This window comes from Rhinichthys klamathensis, unplaced genomic scaffold (genome assembly GCF_029890125.1).
Source record: "Rhinichthys klamathensis goyatoka isolate OS25496 unplaced genomic scaffold, OSU_Roscu_1.1 h1tg000123l_1, whole genome shotgun sequence".
NCBI lineage: Eukaryota > Metazoa > Chordata > Actinopteri > Cypriniformes > Leuciscidae > Rhinichthys > Rhinichthys klamathensis.
In genome coordinates, this window is record NW_026606660.1 from 6,878,743 (window position 1) to 6,896,689 (window position 17,947).

The 17,947-nt window shown below is 38.5% G+C and overlaps 1 long non-coding RNA gene across 1 annotated transcript; it reads left to right on the forward strand.

The window, feature by feature from the left end:
• The first annotated feature begins 11,699 nt into the window (after positions 1-11,699).
• On the forward strand, positions 11,700-12,715 carry LOC130088830 (uncharacterized). The gene is made up of 2 exons (XR_008807505.1): positions 11,700-11,751; positions 12,622-12,715. It is a non-coding gene; the product is annotated as an uncharacterized LOC130088830 (long non-coding RNA).
• The last annotated feature ends 5,232 nt before the right edge of the window (positions 12,716-17,947 follow it).

Consider the following 17,947-nt stretch of genomic DNA (forward strand, 5'->3'; position numbering starts at 1 on the left):
TGCGCAGTTACATTGTTACGCCAACGGACTGTCTTCGAGTGAGTCATTAAACCGTTCATTCAACGAAAACATTCAAAAAAGCTGATTCCTTAAATGATAGATGTAATGAAACAAGGTGTTAATATTTTTTTTTAACTTTGAGCTCCACTTTTCAAAGTCAGCTGGCCAGCAATGCTTCACTTTTGGGCAAAGCTGAAGCAATGCTTCACTTAATAGAGACCAATGGCATTGATTCAATGCGTGACTCGCTGCTTTCCCCCCACGGCTTCCTCACGCTGTGTAATGCTGACCAGCGCTGACGCCATTCATGGTAAATACCCTTACACGTTAAAAGGATGATACGACAAATATTTCGCTTTCCTTGGAAACGGCAATCTTTTCACGAATATACATGACTTGACAGACAGACAGACGCAGGTATTTGCACGCGCTCAGTCGATTTGTCTGTTTAGGCTTAAGTCCAAATCCACGAAGCCTCTGTAAAAATCACCATGATATACAGTCTTGTTATCATTATTAAATTATTTAACATTCAATACACAAGGTACGAACTACGAAGGGTGGCCTTATGAAAAAAGAAATCGCAGTTGCTGCTGCGGTTACTTGCATTCCTCTGCAGTTGGCCTGTCAGTAGCGCAGTACTGCAATATTGTGGTTTTCGCGACAGCCCTAACTCCAAGTCGAGTTCAAGTCCTTAACAATCGAGTCCGACTCGAAAAAGGTGGACTCTGACCCAACACTAGCAATTTTATATGTAGTCTTTAGACATAAATGTCGTCATAAGTTTTCTCTCTAGCCCAATTCAATTAAGCTTATGATAAATCAAGGTAACAGGCTGTATTGACATTGCAATCTTTAGCAGTAGCACTTGTGTAATTCTACATATCCCTTTTCCTTTTCCTTAGTTCAGTGGTTCTCCAATTTTTTAGAGTGCCGTACCCCCTGAAGCATTTAACGTCATTCTGTCTCCTCTCTTCCACTCAGACTGCAGTCACACCTTTTCCATTAAGGGACAATATATGCCCCTTTTAATCGATTTTTCCAGTTCATTTCTTACCTTTATAAAATAAATAATGCTTTAAATTAAACAATGTTCAATATATGCAATGGTAAAAAACAAAGTGATACTTATAAATGTTAGATTAAAATCTTTATGAGTCATCGAGTCATTCATTTATTCAGTAACGAAGCAAGTGGCTGCCAGTATGAACGGATCATTAATCTCATGATTCGTTCAAACCCACAGATTCGCTCACGAATCACCGCTGTGTGCTGCAGTTCTGCTGTGGCCAGCGGCGGCCTTAAGCAACAGGGGGCCCGTTTCAATAGCTAATATGGGGCCCTTACAGTGTTCGAATTATACCGTGAGATTCTGGGGATACAGCTATTTCGACTGGTGACGTCACTCCCCATTAGGGGGTTAAATTTTTTATTTCTCTGATATGTGCATTTCAAGACGTTTGAAGGCCCAAAAAAAGGATAAGAAATAGCTTTAAAACCATGTTAGCGGGCAGAAGATTATTTGTCAATACCTCCATCACTCTTCCTTTTTTCTCAGTCTCCTCATCTTGCCCCGTCTCTTCCCCTCCTAAAGCTGAGATTTTTTAATTTACAAAAGGCGAAATTAAAACAAAATTAGACAAGTTTATTAGTTTGCCTGATTACTTTTGTCATTCGTTTAACATTTATGACCTAAAAAACGGTCAATTATTAAATGTTTAGTTTAGTTAATTATATCTTATCTCGCACTTCACAGTAAACTGAAGCGTCAGTCGCTCTACTAAAATTCGCGCTGCTGCGTCTGTGAACATAGAGCCCGCCTACTTTGATTTGATTGGTCATCTCATGGACATTGGCGAGCAGTGACAGACCAATGAGGCTCAGATTGAACACACACACAACACCGTCCTCTGTTTTTGACGTGCACTCTGCTCGGCGCTGCTGCGGATTGAAGATGAAGGCGCTGAATCGGATTATAACAAGACTGAATTGAACACGAATTTGTGTAGCTTACACAATTACTAATTTCATTTTCTTTCAGTACCCCCCAAACTATTATTTATCCCTTTTGGGAGGGTCCAAGTCTCATCTAGGGGGGTCGGACCCCCCAGTCCCCCCCGTAATTTGAACTATGGGCCCTACCCACATAAAACAAACATAATAGAGCAGAAAAAGCAAGGATTCCTGTTGGTTTGCATCAATGGTATATTATTTTATTACGTGCACTTTCAGCATCATGAACAGGTAGCTCAACTAGGGGTGTGCGATATCACGGTTTTTGATCGTGGACGATTAAAATGTCTCCACGATCTGCTTTTGAAGAAATATCGTAGTATCGTGCATTCTATCAGTAGCAGTTCTGGCGCCTCCGTCTCAACATACTGTACAACACGACGTATATTCACATCAAATGTTAACGCGGAGGAACGGGACTCTTACTGGACTAAGTTATAAGTTATCTTTCGAGTCTTATGCGCTAATACGGTCAAATACACACAAGGTTTACATAAAGTTGGTTATGTCTAAAGTGAAAGCAAACAGAGAAAATTTAGAGAAAAAATGCGTGTTTATTAGACGTGTCGCGTGCAGGTCTTAAAGCGACAGTAGCCTAATGGTAAATAAGCTGCCGCTTGTTATTTTATTATTATTTTAGAATGTTTCCTGGGTTGCCCTCATAATGTTAGTATGTTTTTTAGATAAAAAAAAAAAAGTCATAATTTAGAAATAAAAGGCATTTTTCCTAGCCTGATTTTAGCCTCTGATTTGAACGCTCTGTTTGAAGGGGCGTGTCTGCTGTGGGATTCAGTGTAACCAGCCACTGCTGTGATTGGCTGACATGCTTGCAGCCACTGCTGTGATTGGCTGACATGCTTGCATATGAAATAGCTACGCATTACACGTGAAACTCTCTCGATTACTTTTACTACAGCTATTATACGTTTGTACTATTACAGCTATCGAGATTAACGAATCGTGAGAAGTTTTTAAAGTATTTAGATCTATTCCCATCACATAAAATGTTGCCGTGATGAGCATTGAGCAAGCAGATGACGGTCTGTTGATCGCGAGCATGAAGATCTTATCTTATGTTTCTGCACTCTCTCTAATGCTTTAACCAATGCAAACACGATGATGTACATATGCCGTGAGACAGAGGGTTGATGGTACCATTTTGAGGGATTAAACCGAATGGTGATTTTTGTGTAGGTATATGACCCTGTATTTGAAAAATGTGTGATAGCATTAGATTCAAGGTAGTTTTTGATTACGGAGGACGATTTTCAAACATTTGTCAAGAAAAAGGATAAATGAATTTATCTTTAAATAAATTTTACATTTTTAAATTGTATAAATTTAATACAATTTTATAAAATTTAATAAAAAAATTATAAATTTAATAAATTTTTTAAATTATAAAAAAGGATACATTTTTCTCTCTTGTAGTCACTGAACACCTTACCTTGAGGTAGGATCATAAGTGTTGATTTCTAATGAAAGCTACCATGGATCGGATGCTATCACACATTTTCCAACACTAGATATGTGTACCTTCATGAAAAGCAAAAAGAAATTTAATCCCTCAAAATGGTACCGGTAGCCCAAATTTGGGGTCCCGTCTCATGGCCTAATACAGTAAGAGCTTTGTTGTGCAGTGTAACGTGCGTAACGACTTGTCCAGATAAACTTGCGCTGTGTGGAAAGATTGTTCTTTGATCGCTTTCTGTATAATTTGTTCACGTAGCTTTTTTTGGGTTAAAAATTATCCAAAATACATTTGAGAAAATACATAACCACCCAGTGTTCAAAACTATCTCCTTGCCTTAGTTCGATTCAAAACGGTAAGCTTGTAATAATGTTTTTAATTCCAGTGGTACTGGTGGATTTCTGCGGGAGATTCGAGCATGTCTTTGCGTCAATACGTCACATCTGTACCAAGCGGCAACCTCTCTGTCTCTCTCTTGAAACCAACACGGAAGTGAATTAAACTGCAATTCATCTACTGGCCGCTTGAGGCAGGCTGCAGAAGAGAGTCAAATCTGCATCTCCCCCATGTTAAAATGCTCAAATTTACAGCAGAAAAAAACATGTTTACAGCCTGGAGCAAAAAGTGGTTTTGGTCTATATAGCTTATTTTGCCCTTCATGACAACTGTGAGGGGGGTGAATTTTTTTATAACTCATCCGTTTAAATTATATTAAGCCTGCATAATTAAGGGCGTGGCCACTTGAGTGACAGGTGGATTGCGGCCGTTTGTCTGCTATCTGTTAGCGTCACTCAGATAATTCCAGCAGCTGCTGAACTTGCCATCTCTGCCGTGTTTGTGCTTTTTTCGGGATTATTTCATATAATTTAATACACGCATTTAGGGCTGCAACAACTAATCGATAAAATCGATAATAATCGATTATGAAAATCGTTGTCAACGAATGTCATTATCGATTAGTTGGTCTGCTTACGTCACGGGGAGCGTTTACTGGTGATTGGTTGAAACAGGCCAATCATGATGCTCTCTGTCTTACACGCGCTTCATGAGGCACATACGCACACACGCAAGGCCTCTCTCCCTCCGCTGCTCTGCCGCACGCGCGCGCTACACGGTTTGGAGCACAGTCTCTTCTGTCTCGCATGCGCGCTCAAATCCCGGGAGTTTGAACTAATTTGCGGGCATCAGGGAGCCGCATAAGCCGCTATCAATATGCGGGTGACTCCCAGAACCTCCGGGAGACTTGGGATGTCTGTATTTTGTCCCGAGCATCAGGTTGCGCAATCAGTTCGCTCGCAACATAAGTGATGGATTAAAATAGCGCTACCGCAGAAATATTAAATTAAAACGGTCTTTACAAAGCGAAGCACTGAATATAAAGGCAGTTAATAACAGCAGCAGTAAAAGATTGTTTTAGTCACTGTACTCAGTGGTTTTCAGCGAATGCTTGTGCACTAATGCATCATTTTTCCTTAAATCAAGCCTGTTAACTTGCTGCGTACTTCCATTCCGTTCTCTATTTACAGCATTTGTCTATTAAGTTTTAATTGTTTTTCAAACGCGATCTACTGCAGCTCTACGTTCACACGCTTGTTTTCAGTCTTTCTATATTTATTTTATCAATGTATCCTTATAATTCAATTAATTTTAAATAAAAATTAAATGAATTATATATTTTAGATGTTTTTAGTTTATATCTTCACATCTGAACAACATGTCTGTGTAAATTTGTTTTAACAAAAATTGTTTTTTTTTACATTAATCATGGTTGTCAACTTGCCATCAGCAATTATCATTAAAAACAATGCAAATATTGATATTACTAAAACTCAATGTGTGGCTTTTGCACTTTTTAAAGTACACTTTTACACATAAATATCCTAATTTAGGGTTTTAGGTAACACTTTATTTTACGGTGTCCCTGTTACATATGTTACATGTACTTACTGTAGTAATAACAGTAAATTATGCATAATTACATGCAACTAACCCTCAACCAAATCCTAATCATACCCTATTCCTATAGTAAGTACATGTAGTTACTTAATATTACTCTGTACTTAAATATATAATTACACTGTAACAAGGACACCTTAAAACAAAGTGTAACCGGGTTTTATTTAGTCAATAAACAAAAAAATCTAATTGATTTTTTTATCCGATTAATCGAAAAAATAATCGTCCGATTAATCGATTATCAAAATAATCGTTAGTTGCAGCCCTACACGCATTATACCTTCGCCCACGCCGTTGGATTCCGTCATTGTCGAGTATGGAGAGAACAACCAGCGCTGTATTTCCAGTTGTTTTCCTCGCATGCACTAACGTTAATGGATGTCTGACAATTTCGTTGCTTTTTGCAGTTTAGATTTAAAAACGTCTAACGTTATAGATATAGAGAGTTAGAGACCACACTAGTTATGCGGTACTGTTGCTCTCACGGAACAGATATGCTTATTTAACTTTTTAGTGTTAAATAAAAAGTAACGTCAGATGAAATCCTGCAGGTGTCAGTGCTTTCTCTCTGTCCATGCAGTAGATGCACACCCTTGAATGAGCGCGGGTTTCTAGTGCATTTACTTGAACTTCTGAGGTAATATCCTTGGTTTAACCCATTTGAGAGGCGGCCAAAATCAGATTTGAAAATGGACTGAATAAAGTCCTTTACGAACTTGACGTGCGATGCCCTGCTGACTGACATGTGTGCGCATGAATCACTGTCACACGCACAAGCAATATTGTAAGTTACTGCATGATAATACATTTTTATAGCAGAATAATAATACATCACGATACACAGTCTCACTTTTAGTTACGTCTTTTAACAATTATAGGGCAAACACATGAACTTTAACTATTGGCTTTACTTCTTCAATCAGCTGTCACTTTAGCGCGAGGCCAGAAGCACATAGCATTAGCACCTCAGCTCCACCCACATCCCGCCTCTTTGCCCATTTTGTTCTGACGCCAATGTCAGAACCAGAACAAAAGTGGATGTTACTTGTTCAGATGACATTTTCCGGTGAAAATTATTATGTTGGTCATGCTTCCAAAAAGAATAATCTGTGATTCTGAATGCCAGTATCCACACCGGCGCGGTGACTGACAGCCTCACAGTCTCCTCAAACATTGTTCATCCGCGCTGTGCCGTGTTGAAGTACAACTCGCGTAAAGTTGATAATTCCGCGAATGACTGCAATTGCAGATTTCGAACAGAGATGGCGACAAAGAGGAAAAACTGAGGACTGCAGCTTTAAAGTCGGCATGAAATTAAATTTGAAAAATCTTTTTATATGTAATATTGTAGTGTTTATTATAAATGATTTATCTGTGCACTTCATTATTTTTTTGTAATTCATGTACCCTTATAATCTTTAATCAAATACATTACCCTTCCCTCCCCCCTCGAAACGACCTCTCTTCTCTTTCGGTCACGTGCCATGGCGAAAGGGTGCGGCCAGAGCCGATGAGGGTGCGACTATCGGTGCACTGCCTCTCAGAGAACCTGCTCGTATAAATATGGGCTGATTCCTGCCTGAAAATTTAGCTGCTCGTCCTCGTCGCCTCGAGAGAAATCCTCCACAACTGAATGTGAACTGGCAATCAAATCTGCCTCCATTTTGTTTGCAACGCCCAACCTCCAACGATCCAATCAATTCCCGAAGGACGAAATCAAGCCCCGCCCTAAATTTTTTTCTAATTTCAGAAGTAGTTTCACTCGGATATACGTCACAACAAGGAAAAAATGACAATCTCAACTTCCGTTTCATGACGACTTTAAGCATGCTGTAAAAAATAGGGATGGCCCGATACCGATACTGGCATCGGGGATCGGGCCGATACTGTCCTAATATACTCGTACTCGTACTGATAAAAATTCGCCGATACCACGCACCGATACCACGTACATTTTGCAAAACGAAACTGGCCGCCGCGAGTGCTTTGTCGAGGTGAACTGAGGCATAGGAAAGTATAATGTCGGCGGTTTGGGCTCATTTCAAGATAAGGGATGATGACAACAGCAAGGCAGACTGTGAGTTATGTTCAGCTAAGGTGTCGAGAGGAGGGAAAGAAAGTACATCGTTTAACACCAGCAATCTAATTAAACATCTGAAGACGCATCATAGATCTGATGGCCGAGCGCGCGCGCGGGCGGTAATGCACTCACTCTGTGTGTGCGGGTTACGGGAGAATAAAACGATTCGCGGGACTCCCACAAACTAGAAATATCTATGAATAAAACATAAAAACTAAAAGATTTTTATTCATCTCTTGCAGAAAAGCAACAAGAACAACTACAACAAAATAGAAACGATTTACAGGACAGAGTTTCTATTCATAACATGGTTACAGCGTTGAGCGCTGTAGCCACTCACAGACATATGTGTTGATTTCTGGAACGCAATGGCCAATCAGAAGCATTTAAGATAGACTCCCCTCACCGCTCAAATCGGACTTTTTTGTTCAGTGCTGAATTCTGTATGCTGGCGAATCCTCTAATTATAACAAACAAAGTGTGGATATTATAAAAGATTGATTGTGCAGTCAGCTTCATTCATAATAACAGAGATGTGTGAGATCGCGATGAACTGTCAGCTTTTAGGATTTATTAAGGGAGCGCACTTTGCGCGCATTCAGTCATGCCAGACCATGCACGCAGTAGCCTGCTTGCTTTTATGTTAAATTAACAGTGGTTTGTGTGTTAATACATTTATTATTTTAGGAATTTTTATTTATTTTTAGACTTGTTAAAACAAGCAGAGAAGAAAATAAAAACAGTCTTCTAACCTGTGTTCTAAAATAGTCGTCTTCTTTTCTGGGAGCCTATTACTTTTGCGGTAGAAATATCGGTATCGGTACTCGGTATCGACAAGTACACAAATGTAAATACTCGTACTCGTATCGGTTTGAAAAAAAATGGTATCGGGCCATCCCTAGTAAAAAATGATCTGTTAGGCATTTTGAGCTAAAACTTCACATACACACTCTGGGGACATTTTACATCTTGTGAAAGGGGCGTAAAAGGTGCCCTTTAAATATTTGTAATTAGTATTTGAGGGCTGCACTTTAATCCTGATAAATAAATATTACACTGAATGACATATAGGCTGAATCCCAATTCTCTGTCTTACCCCTTCCCCTTAGTTTTGCACGTTCACGTGAGAGTAAGGGCTATCCCAATTCTCATTTTGATCTAGGGGTAGGGCTAAGGGGAAGGGGTAGATACCCCTTAAAACCAAGAATTTTCACGAGCTTACTTGAAACCAAGGGGTACCCAGAATGCACTGCGCAACCGGCAACAATGGCGGGCATACCATCCAGAGAGTCTCATAAATTTATGTATTTTCGGCTTAAATGATTGATTAAAAAATTATGACAGTCTTGTTTTGTGCTCTACACAGTCATGTACATATATTTGCAACTATGTTGTTAATTGAAACATTTTTAAAAATCGCTAGTCTGCTATGCTAGGCTAACATTACATTGCTGATTTGCACAATCAGTCCCGCATTTCTCTGACTAGGGCGATTTCGAGATCGCCCAAAATGTCCGGGATTCGGCGTTTGCTTTCTACAGATGCCATTCATTAGGTGTACATTATTTGACACTGACACATACGTGCCAGCTTTGCAGGTGATGCATTCAGCTTCAAACGGATCCCGACCGAGACAAAAACACAGGAATATTAGCAATGCTAAAACGCACATCAACCGATCACTTGTTTTTGATTGAAAACACCTTGTGCATGTAAACAATGAATAGCGACTGCGGAAAGCAAAAGCAGAACCCAGGACATTTTGGGCGATCCCGAAAAAGAGTATGTTGTTTGGTCACCCCGGAGACATCGATACGTGCTTTGTTGCATACTGTCCTGTATCACACAGCAGACTGATCTCATGAAATGGCGTATGTATGACACACTAGGGGTGGAACGGTACACAGAAGTCACGGTTCGGTTCATACCTCGGTTCAGACATCACGGTTCGGTACGATTTCGGTACAATGGAGGGAAAAGCAAAACAAAAATGCAGAAGGCATTGTATTTTTTAAATAAGTTTTATTAATAAAGGCATAGAACCAGTTTATTTGTAGTGCACTGACAATGGTTTTATATAATTAGTTTATTAATTAAATTAATAAAAAGACCTTGCGATATGTTTGGTAATTGTACCTGAATTAATTTAAAATTAATTTGCTATATTTCAGATCAATATATTTGTTTTCCTTAATTTTAATTAACATTATTAATTAACAATGTAACATTATTCTCATCTGAATTATAATTGATTTCTGTATAAAATAATACTACCATTAAAAACGCATTCGATTTTCTTTTTTAATCAATGTAGAATGTTTAAGATTAGTGCTCTGAGGACAAGAGATGAAAACCAATGCGATATGATGAATGTCTAAAAGATGGGACCCACAGACTGTTTTGAAATGGAGTTGGATAAATATGTTTTGCTTTTAAAACAGTGTGTGTGTGTGTGAGAGTGAGTGAGTGAGTGAGTGAGAGAGTGAGAGAGTGAGAGAGTGAGAGAGTGAGAGAGTGAGAGAGTGAGAGAGTGAGAGAGTGAGAGAGTGAGAGAGTGAGAGAGTGAGAGAGTGAGAGAGTGAGAGAGAGAGAGAGAGAGAGAGAGAGAGAGAGAGAGAGAGAGAGAGAGAGATTTTGGTGACAGTTGTAGGTTACAGTTTGACAAGAGTTTACAGTGTGACAAAAGGACAATGTTGTGTTTTATTGCGAGTGTACACAAATATAAGTAAACACTTTGCAGGTTTAATGATCTGTATGAACAAAATGACGGAGTATGTTTTTTATGTTTCCACTGTTCGATCGCGGCCGCGCCTCTCTCTCACACACACACACACACACATAAACACACACACTCCAGCATTGCAATCTTGACATCACAGCCTGTTCATTATATGGTCATACCAAACGCGAATAGAGCGTTAAATTCGCGTCTATCGCGTCTTGTTCGACGCTAGTCCAAAGCGAATTGGACGCGCGTATAAAGCCAACGTTTGAAGTGAACGCGCGTTCAGAGCTAAGCCGATGGTACAGATTATGTGTCCCTAAAGAACCTGCGTATCTAACAGTAGTTCCGCATTACATTAATTAATTTCCACGCGAGTTTTATTTATTTTTATACCGTGTATTCTCCGTGTAAATTCGTGCACCGAACCGTGACGCCCGTACCGTTTCGGTACGAATACATGTACCGTTCCACCCCTATGACACACCAATTCGTATTTCCATTTTTGGCGTGCTATCAACATTAGACCCCGAAGCCGCCGCCAGGCGCCGCCATTTGCGCCATTTAGAATTTCAGCCGCCGCCAGCCAATAATTTCATAAGCCAAATTGAGCCGCCATCTGATAAAGTTTGGCTGAGCCGGCTAGAATTATTTGCATCAAATAATAATTCTATCACATAGAGACATACACACACGAAATATATAAACAATACACAAGATCTATTTTCCCACTGGATTCATAACAGCACAGTGTGCTCGTCGCTACGATACACAGACTTATATAGCACTGAACGTGATATTACTGCAGTAACAAACCACCGTTTCCACATTGCTAATTCACGACGCATGCTTCAGTGTATTGAAGTGAAATGTGCAAAACTTTGTCCAAAATAATACTGATAACAGTGTGTACTGTTTATATTAAGGCGAGACACTGCAGGCAAAAACATCGGGGGGTTTTTACTGGTCAATTTTGAGATTTTTGGATATTTGTCTTCAATAACATGTCTTCTTTCAGACTTGTGGTGAAAAAAAGTCCGAAAACACATTTAGGTCTTTATTTTACTACACTTCGTCTGTTTGCGTCTGTAGATTTCTCATAAATTCAACAAAAGTTTGCGTTCTTAACATACTTCTCCGTGATCTCTGCCGTCACCCTCTCATCACATGCACCGTTAGGAAGCTCTCTCTCTTCTGTACAATCCTGTTGGATCCAAATATGGTCATTTCCTTTTTATCAGCAACCAATCGTGAAAGTAAAAAGACTGAATGCGCGATCTCATTGGCTGATGATAAATCTTTAAAGCCCGTTTTCTCAAAATGACCTGCTTCAGCCATTTGCAGCTATGAAAAGTTTGGCGGCTGCAGCAGCCATTTAGGTTTTGGCTGAGCCGGCTAGCCAGCCAATAACTTCATCAGCCAGCCATTATTCCCAAAACAAATGGCTTCGGGCTCTAATCAACATGCATAATCGCTTTTCAGCGTGTTTATCAACGCCGTTGACTTAACGTACATTACTATATATATTAGGGGTGTAACGGTACACAAAAATCACGGTTTGGTACGTACCTCGGTTTTAAAGTCACGGTTCAGTACGTTTTCGATACAGCAAAAAGAAAGAAATGCCAGAGAAATTTCCTATTTGTTAAAAGAAAAAATATTTTTAAATAACTGAGTTTTCCTACATCTTGAAACTTTCAGGTTTATAAATGGGGGTCATCTTTGAAGGATGAACAAATAATGTTTTGGTCATCACATTAAAAATAACATTTAAATATATATTATTTGAGTTTTGAAGTACTGGAAAAAGATGTGTGAAGTACTTGAAAGCATTTCACTATTCTAGCCAAACTGGTTACAGTTAGTGTTACTACATTAAATCCATGGTGAATGTTGCTGGTCTGTGGACGTAAAGTATTATTAGTTCATTCACGGCACAATGTTTCTCCTGGTTTCCACGTCAGCGCTGTTTGATCTAATAGAGATCTACGGTTAATAACGGAGAAATGTAAATGCTTCTCACTAGATCTCGCAGCGATGTTATTACTTCAGTGGCGAATTAAAATGTTTTCTTTACTGGATCTCTTAGCGCTGTGTTGTAACAGTGTCGCTTGATTGAGATCGGCTCGCGCTGCACAGATGTTGCTGGTCCGAACTGATAAACGATCCGTGAAGCACATAATGAGTAGCGCAGTTTCGTTCCGCCGCTTTCATTACGCTTGCCATTTGATGTTTGCGCAACGTTGTGGTGGTCGCACCAGCGTGAATTTTGTCGGCAGGAAAAATGGTCCAAGGAATCGTTCGGTTTGTATGCGTACCGAACCGGAAGCCTCGAACCGAAACGGTTCAATATGAATACATGTACCGTTACACCCCTAGTATATATAAATATATGACCTACCCCAACCCCATCCCTAAACCTACCAGTCACTGGGGTTAATACCATTTATGAGTCTTCCCTTACCATCCTAGGGAGGGAGGAAAAAAAAAAAAAAAAAAAAAAAAAAAAAAAAATTCGCTCCCCAGATGTAGATCAGACATTTAACGCCGTGTACATACACGCGGAATCACTCGGACATTTAACGGCGTAGACATGCACGCAAAAGATGACGGTTCACGCAGATAGCTCAAAATGCGTATAGATAACACGCCACTTGACTTGAAAGTGGCGTGTATGTTTACGCAAAAGTCATGATGTCATGTTGCACACAGGGACGCATGAGGAAACCCGGCAGCTGATCCACTTTCGGGATGAAAACGAGCCGAAGTTTCTAAGATCAAAATATGCAGCAAAGCAACTGTGGGAGTGAGTCATGCGTTCATGTTGTAGCCATTCATTATTGTATTGGTATTGTATTATTGTAATCATTAAAAAACATACATCTTCAATCTCAATGCAAGGCAATGAATGCATACTGTATAAGTTGAATAAGTGAGTGATGTAAAATTGAGGCTACTGATGCTAAACTTTTTTAGTTTTTGTGTTTTTTTATGTTTACTTTATATATTCTGTAATAAAATATATTTTTATCTAATGTATTTATGATGATGACGTAACCAAGTGGTGTCTCATTTCATAGGGGTATGTTTTCACCCCTAGCGCTTACCACTCGGTTTCGAGGGACAAGGGCTGGGGTAAGACGAAGGTGGAGGGGAGGGGAAGGGGTAAGAGAGAATTGGGATTCAGCCATAGTGGTTGTCTTCTGTAGGGTTAGGGTTATGGTAAAAAAAAAAAAAAAAAAGTAGTAATGTTTTGCTCAGAAAAATATAAAACTAAACAGGACACATTCTAATGTAGAGGAAAAAAGTTAAAGCTGTATTACACATTTATTTTTATGCTCAAGTTGAAACCCCCTTTTCGCCTTTGACCCTACTGCATTTTATGTATCAACAGTTATAATACATAGTAATTTACATAAATATTATAAACAATCAACTTGTATAAAAAACAAATGCCTGCCAACGACCTGGGGCCTCATTTATAAACGTTGCGTACGCACAAAAGAAGGCGTACGCCACTCACTACACAATAATTGATATTTATAAAAAGCAAACTTGACGGGAAAATGTGCGGTCCTTCACGCAAGCTCTGACCCAGGCGTACGCACAAAAACGGGTGAAATGAGAAATGGCGACACCGTCGGCAGATGGAAGAAACACGTGAAAGTGTGTGAAACTGTGGACCGTTGTGTAAAATAAATGGCAATAGGCCTACTGCCTCTCATAAATAACACGAAGACTTCACAAAGCAAGTCTCAGCCTACAATTAACAGCCTACACGAACACCCGTTTGATCGATCTGCAACAGAAATGCAAATTAACACATATTTGCAAAAAGAAAAGTGAAATATGTTCTGCAATAATATTGGCATGTTATACAATTCATCCTCATAAATAAGATGGTAAACAGAACGAAATAATGTACAAAACTGATATTCTCGCCAATGTGTCCGTCAGGCGGAGCAGATATAGGTGCAATTAGATAGATAGTCAGATAGATAGATAGATAGTCAGATAGATAGATAGATAGTCAGATAGATAGATAGATAGATAGTCAGATAGATAGATAGATAGATAGTCAGATAGATAGATAGATAGATAGTCAGATAGATAGATAGATAGATAGTCAGATAGATAGATAGATAGATAGTCAGATAGATAGATAGATAGATAGATAGTCAGATAGATAGATAGATAGATAGATAGTCAGATAGATAGACAGATAGATAGATAGTCAGATAGATAGATAGTCAGATAGATAGATAGTCAGATAGATAGATAGTCAGATAGATAGATAGTCAGATAGATAGATAGTCAGATAGATAGATAGTCAGATAGATAGATAGTCAGATAGATAGATAGTCAGATAGATAGATAGTCAGATAGTCAGATAGATAGATAGTCAGATAGATAGATAGTCAGATAGATAGATAGTCAGATAGATAGATAGTCAGATAGATAGATAGTCAGATAGATAGATAGTCAGATAGATAGATAGTCAGATAGATAGATAGTCAGATAGATGTATTATTTGTCCACTGGGGAAAGTTGTTTTCATAGTAAAAATGTCTTCATCAGCTACGGAATCATGGTATTCATGCATATGCCTTTAGTTTGTTTTATTTTTGATAAAATAACGTATGACGTAGACCTATGTCTCAATCATTCAGAAAGCTGCAAGAAATTACATTTGCGCTGAACTATTTCCCATTTCCAAGTAGATTATAACCGACATCTGTAGCTTGTCATTTCGGCCACAGTCCGAGGTTGTGAGGCTACAGCATACGGCGTCTGCAACCTTTTGCCACTCAAGTGCCTTTTTGGCATTATAGGCTAATGCCCACACTGTGCCCTCCAAAAAACATTTTTCTCCTCTTTTCCACCTCGCCAACGATAACTTCTACTTCACATTGCGTGAAGTTACGTTTTTTTGATTTCCTCTCTATGTTTGCCATGATTTCGCAATCGATGAATATTAACTTATGGGCGTTTCACGGACTATTTATGGGCAACTATGGGCGTGACACGAAGCCGCAAAAGCTGCGCTACATTTAGAATTGATTGTGATTTATTAAGGGAAAAATGCGTAGGATGTGCGTGCGCACGGTTTTATAAATCCGAATATTTCTGTGCGTACGCACATCCTATGTTTCATCCGTACGCCACTTCTGACGCAAATCCTACGCAAAGTTTTATAAATGAGGCCCCTGGTGATTGTTGTTACACTTTACAGTAGATCAAATCCTTGTTTGGTCAAACAACATTTAAATCAAATGTCCACTTAATCTTTACTAGTCTAATATTTGGCCACTTCTTTATGATAGAAATGCTACAGCCACTGTAAATTATTGATCTAAGTCGAAGACATGTGGGCATCAAAATAAATTCGATGTGTTTGTGTAAGAAAGCAAATTCAGAGCAAGGGTTAAAACTTATTTTGAAATCGCTATGAACAACAGTTAGCATATTTAGAAAAAATTTTAATACATAGTGCAGCATTAGAAAACAGTTTAATTATGCGGTTCTTGGATTCTCGTCTGTGGAAAGGGCCGCTTCCTGTTATTTTGCCAGTTAATCGACAGTTCGACACGGTAATATGCGGTCGAGGATTGAAAATCGAACACTAGAATTTAATCGAGGAATCGTGACAGCCCTACAATTATACTGAATGACAGCTCTACTTTCAGAGTATGGATTATCATTGGTTTAGAAATTTCATTGGTCCATGAACCCATGGATCATGCGGATTCACCGAGATCGCCCTCCCAGCGGCAAGCCATTGAACAAGTCTCTATGGTTTTTACCTGATCTCTGATCAGTTTTATACATGTGTAGACATTTTAATGGGCCATTTGTATAATTAAAAGGAATAGGCTAATAGTAGTTAATTTAGTCTCTTACTGGGCTGTTTAGCTGAGAAACAAAACAAGCATTGGAAATTGATAAAAGAACATCATAGTTAATGATATTAGTTAATTGCATTTAATAGATTGGCTACTTTCATTAAAACATTTACAATGGTTTGTAAAAGCTTGTTTGTGCATGTTTGGCATTTCCACTGTTTTGACCAGCAGTGGCGTTGCAAACGCTACGAAAATTTCAGTGAATCATTTTGGCAGCAAAATAGGTTCAATCGAGTTTAATTCGTTTCTCCCATCACCAATTCCCATATGCAATAAAAGAAAGAACAATATAAAGCACGCACTGTAAAAGATTGTGCTCATGCTGATAAAATATAGCTTTTCAGTTTAATCAGCTCGACGAGAAATACTGTCACGTTTTAATATTGCGTCACACCCCTAATTCAAATTAATTAACAATTTTTAAATAGACTGCATCTTATTTTGTTTAGTTGTGGATTCAGAATCTTAGGAGAAGTTTATATTTAAGAAAAAGATGATTCACAATTTATCCAGATTCGTGCAGCTCAAAAATATAATACAGCCCATAACACAAAATATATCAAATGTTACCCCCTTATCCTGGTGATGACCCATACAGTGAAATAAGCATTTGCTGTGGACCAGATTTAAAAAAATATATATATAAATCCTGAACTATGCAGGTCTTAAAAGTACAACAAGGGGAAGCCAAAGAGTGTGGACCTGCCATACAACTACGACTAAATTAGCTAACTTATATGACTTAAAATGATTAATTTAGCTGCATGCCTTTATCCAGCTAACGTTAGAGATATTGGGCCTTATTCAATCATGCCTTCAGGGTTTGAACCACGTTGGTTAATTCGACCGCGTACTTGAAACAAACGATGAATTTGTCTATAAAAACTTACCAAACATGAATTTCTCCCCATCGTATACGTGGATGCCACGACTGACTGATTTAACAGCGCTTATAGTCAACTGAACTGATGAGAAGAAGTTCACAAACGCGATTAAAAAACGCCACTGGGTGTTTTAACGAATCAATGACGTCTACGTCGATTAAGAGCGCGAAAAAAAAATAAGACCGCGCGTCACGTGGATAACGCGTGATTTGAACGTTGCTGGAGAACAAAAAATAATGTCTTCTTATCTACTTAGACGAGGATCTTAAACTTGCTAAAACCATTTTTTACAGTCTGAAACAAGTCTTTTATTTATTTATTTATTTATTTATTATTTACTTTAATTTTTATTTAATTTTATTTGTATTTTGTACTGTGTATCTTCTTGCTGCTTCCAACACCCAGCTGTCTGGTGTTGAGTGGGTCGAATTATCAGCTAATAAGGGTAAATTTACATATTTTGACACATTGGAGGGTACTGTTTCCACAGTACCTTGACACGCTGTAGCGATTTCTGATGGAATCACGTCCTCATGTTCTGATATCAAAGATACGCCTTTGCAATATTTCGCATTTATATTTTTTGTACATATTTTATATTTTTCACATGATTTTATAACATTTTATTGATTGGTTTGTTAAATACACGCACTATTGCTATGTTAGTATTGTGTTTAATACAGTATCTCTTCAGTTTAAACCATAAACGCATGCTGTCCACTCAAGTGGACATCTGAAAATCTCTGAAAAATATGTGTAAAAAAAAAAAGAAGTAAAATCTAGTTTCCCAATCCTGACTGGGGTTACTATAATTCATGCATGAAAGGGTTTGTACTTTGCTATCAGGAGGATATTCTACTAAATACTTTACGAAACGGACATATTTTGCCTTATTGGTGGGCTGAAGTTTTGCAGTCA